The following is a 4,778-nucleotide window of genomic DNA, read 5'->3' as shown; positions in this document are numbered from 1 at the left end:
GGGGCGGCTGCCCGCGCCGGCCGCCAGGCGGGGGATCTCGGCGGTGCTGCGCCCTGGCTGGGTCCGGGCTGGGGAGGCGGAGCGCGGCGGCCCAGGACGTTCAACCTGCTCCACCTGGCCCCAGCCAGGTTCTGACAGCGACGGCTCGCCGCCCTGAACTTTCTTCTTAGGCGTGCGCAGTTTGCGTAGTAGACAGAGCCGCAGGCACACTAAACCCAACTTTAATGGCTCGTTTTGTGACTTTTCTGATGTAACCCATTCTGGCCTTCACCTAGATGAAGATGGCTTAGAAGTTCTGATCCTCCTCCCTCTACCTCCTAAGTGCAAAGTTTAAGGCTTGCTTCACTACTCCCAGAAGAAAAAAAAATTAAGTTTTTTTTTTTTTGACACAGGGTTGTGTTTCTTTTACTCCAGGATGGGGTGGAAAGGACTGTGTGTAGATTAGGCAGGCAGAGCTGCCTACGACAACTCTAGGTCACCCTCCTGCCTCAGCCACCACGCCCAGCTCCATAAATAACTTTTTATTGGAATCCAGTCACATTTATTTTCATAATGTATGTTACTGCTTTTACATTACAGTGATGTAGTCACGGAGGTTGTAACATACTTAAAAGATTTACTATCTGGTTTCATAGTCCTGGCCACCACCACCCCCTCCCTCCGAATCTCCATTTGAGACAAGGTCTCACTAAGGAGCCCTGGCAGACTTGGAAGTTGATATATAGACCAGGATGGTATTGAACTTGTGGGAACTCTTTGCCTGTTTCTCTAGGGCTAGGATTATAGATGCATACCACCATTCCTTATTCTTAGCACCATTTTTTTCTTTTCTCTTTCTTTCTTTCTTTCTTTTCTTTTTTTTTTTTTTGATAGGGTTTCATTGTATATTCCAGGCTAGCCATCTGTTTGTTTTGTTACCCAGACACCTCAAACTCCTTCTATTGCTTTATTTTTTACAGAGGCAGGGATTATAGGCAGGAGCCATAAGGTGTGGCTGAATTTTTTGCTTCTTAGTTTGTTTTTGATATTTCGAAAAAGGATTTCTCTGTGCAGCTTTGGCTGTCCTGGAACTTCCTCTGTGGACCAGGCTGGCCTTGAACTCACCGGGCCTCAGCCTCAGTGAGCCGTGAGAAACACGCGTGCACCACCGCTGCCCGGCTGTTTCTAAACACGTTACAGAAATATTCAAAGTTTGTTGTATGTAATTATAAATCGATTTCTTCTACCTTCTTTTTCAAAATAATTATTAATTTTTTATCGCTCTTGGAGGTGGATGTGTGGTCAGTAGACAGCATATGGTAATCGGTTCTCTCCCACCACGTAGACTCAGGGGTCAAACTCAGGTCATATGCTTGGCAGCAGGCTCCTTCGCCCACTGAGCTGTCACTGACATTACACCCACCCTGGAAAGCAGAGTGGCTGGAAAAACAGTCTAAAGTCAGTCGGCAGGGAGTGAGGCTCTGCTGTTTAGGAAACAGAATATGCCGCCTTGCAAGTAGGTCCTTCATTGATGACACTTCAGTTTTCAGCCGTCACACTCAAAGCCATTGCCACCAAGTAAACGGACAGATAATTGAAAACATTTAACAGTAGTTCGTGGAACTGCATTTGAGTAGCGTAAGCTAGCTGTTAAAATATAAAAGTAAGGAAATTAAGTCAAACTAGGAAATACATTTTAATAAATTATAAATACATTTCAATATAACTGGGTGGGATTGTTTTGTTTTTCGAGACAGGGTTTCTCTGTTTAACAGCCCTGGCCTGTCCTGGAACTAGATCTTGTAGACCAGGCTGAGCTTGAAGTCACAGAGATCCTCCTGCCTCTGCCTCCTGAGTGTTGGGATTAAAGGTGTGTGCCAGCACCGCCCAGTATAACTGGGATTTTTTTTTTTTTTTGGTTTTTCGAGACAGGGTTTCTCTGTGGCTTTGGAGCCTGTCCTGGAACTAGCTCTGTAGACCAGGCTGGTCTCGAACTCACAGAGATCCGCCTGCCTCTGCCTCCCGAGTGCTGGGATTAAAGGCGTGCGCCACCATTGCCCGGCTTATAACTGGGATTTTTAAACCTAATTTATTCTTTTTTTAATCAGGATCTCTGTAGCTCTGGTTGACTTGGACCTTACTATGTAGGTAAATTGAGCCTTGAATTCATGGATGATCCTACTTTCCAAATGTTGGGATTGCAGGAACTCACTCTGTAGACCAGGCCGGCCTCAAATTCACAGAGATCCGCCTGCCTCTGCCTCCCTAATTGTGGCATGCACTTACAATCTCAGCTCTTGGGAGACAGACTGGAGGATTCTGGGGGCTCACAGGCCCTCCAGCCTAGCAAGTTGTTTCTTCCAGGCCTGTGGGAGACCCTGCCTCAGAAAACCAAGCTGGTGAGGGGTGATAAATTAGGATAAATAATTTAGAATGTATTATACTGTAGGATTATGTAGGATTATACTGGGTTAGTTAAAGTGGTGGTTGTAGGTTCTCTCATATCTGTGACTTCACTAGCCCAGGGTAGTTGGCTCGGTTTCCAGTACAGGGTTTCTCTGTGGCTTTGGAGCCTGTCCTGGCACTAGCTCTGTAGACCAGGCTGGTCTCGAACTCACAGAGATCCGCCTGCCTCTGCCTCCCAAGTGCTGGGATTAAAGGCGTGCGCCACCATCCCCGGCTTCCAGTACCATTCTTGATTTCCCTCCTGTGGAGTGGGCCTCCAGTGAGCGAGCTGGTGACTGGCGAGGTAATCACTATTGTACCCTCAGGGTTATTATGCCGAGCTGCACATTGTTGTGGTTCATAGGCATCCTGACTGGGTAGGCCTGTTGGTTGTTTTTCTCCTTAGGAAACTCTCATGGTGCCTTTTGGTACCATGGAAGCTGGTCCTCAGGAAGCAGGCTTTCTGGTCGGTTATGTATTTCGGAACAGATGTATTAGTCAGGGTTCTCTGGAGGAACAGACCTGCTAGTACATCCATACAGTTTATTGGAGTGGCTGTGGTCCCAGTATTCGAACAGTGGCTATCTCCTAACAGGAAGGTCAAAACCTGAAGTGTCCCAGTAGCCCCAGTCTGGTGTCAGAGTCCTAGAGAGGTACCCATCTTTGGTCCACATCGGAATCCCAAAGAAGTGGGTTCTAACACCAGGGAAGGAATGTCTCAGCAACAGGACAGATGAACGTACCAGTGAGAGTAAGGGCAAACAGGCAAGAAAGCGAAGTTTCTTTCTTCTCTACCTTACGTGGCCTGCGACCAGAAGGTGTGGCCCAGATTTTGAATGAGTCTTCCCACCACAAATGATCCAACCAAAAAATTGCACACAGGTGGACCCAGCTGCTTAGGTTCTAGGCCATTACAGATGTGTTAGATTCACAAGATTAGCCATCTCACATGCACACTTAAATTTACTTATATATACACGCACATATGTGCGATTACGTGTACCAGTGCTACGAGGCAAGAAAGCAAGCTGGGTGGCTCTTGGAATACAATTCCCAGAGTTGTTTTCTGGCCTTCACACATACGTATACTTGAACACACACACACACACACACACACACACACACACACACACACACACACAATGAAATGCTATTACTAGGCAGAGAGAAAAAGAATAAGAAGGATACTAGGTTGAATCAGGTTTTCTCTAAGAGCCAGCATATAGTTTTCTCTAAATTCTAGCATTTTACTAGCTAGAATTCCTATTAATTAGTAAAAGCTATTGTGATTGTAACAAAGTTTTTTTGTTTTTAGACAGGGTTTCTCTGTGTAACTGTCCTGGCTGTTCTGCAACTTCCTCTGTAGACAAGGCTGGCCTCAAACTCAGAGATCTACCTGCCTTTGCTCTCCAAGTGCTGGGATTAAAAAGGCATGTGCCACCAGCACCTGGCCGATTGTAACAGGTTTTAAGTGTTTCCAAATTAGGTCTGTTTAAAAACTTTTGCTGTGAACTGTTATTAGCTGCTTTTCTCATTGCTCTGACTATGAATGCTTGCTAAGAAGGAGGGCACATTCTTTTCTACCGGGACAAGCACGGTAGCAGAATCTCCCTGCAGCTCTGGGAACCTGAAGCAACAGCTTACTGACATCCCAGAAGGTGGGACGGCAGGACAAGCATGCTGCTCCTTGCATTATTCTGGCTAGGACTCCAACATTAGGAAAGTGGTACCAAGCCTTACCGCCTCGGTTAATCCTTTCTGGAAACATCTTCCACAGACACACCCAAAGGGGCTCCTCAGTGATAGCACAGTGAGGTTGACAATGGATTAGCCATCGCGTGAAGTATAACAAAGACATTAATATATAAGATAACAAAACATTTGTGTAATAGTCACTCAAATTAAGAGAAGAAAGTTGTCTGCATATCAGAATACACCTTGATGACTCTTCCAACTATTAATTACCTACAGGATCCAGAGGTAACTGCCACAACGCCTAGTGTTTTCTTCTGTAGCCTCTAGTTGTCTGTGCGGTATGTGCTGATGGACTTTTTATTATGGTTAGTATTATTCTATTCCTGATAACACTAATGTATTCTCTTTCATTGAGGAATTTCATTAGGGCACTAAATTCTTACACTTACGAGGCTTTCAGAGAGCTCTTCACTTGGCTATACTCTCCTGTCTTGATAGGTCTCTAATGGTTTCAGGAGCAGGATTTTTTTTTTTTTTCGTTTTTCTTTTTTGCAGCTACTTGTCCTAAGTGAGAGGAGAGTTTCTTTGGATATTACCTAAGTCATAGAAGCAAAAGTTTCTCTCTGTGTGTATACATATATACATTTTTTTTTTTTTTT

The 4,778-nt window shown here is 45.1% G+C and overlaps 1 protein-coding gene across 1 annotated transcript in view; it reads left to right on the top strand.

Annotated features, from left to right (window-relative positions):
* Mtfr1 (mitochondrial fission regulator 1) overlaps positions 1 to 4,778 on the top strand; it is a 31,906-nt gene that overhangs the window by 326 nt on the left and 26,802 nt on the right. The window lies entirely within an intron of this gene.

The sequence above is a fragment of the Microtus ochrogaster genome, linkage group LG5, assembly GCF_000317375.1.
Source record: "Microtus ochrogaster isolate Prairie Vole_2 linkage group LG5, MicOch1.0, whole genome shotgun sequence".
NCBI lineage: Eukaryota > Metazoa > Chordata > Mammalia > Rodentia > Cricetidae > Microtus > Microtus ochrogaster.
This window is presented reverse-complemented; position numbering and strand designations above follow the sequence as displayed.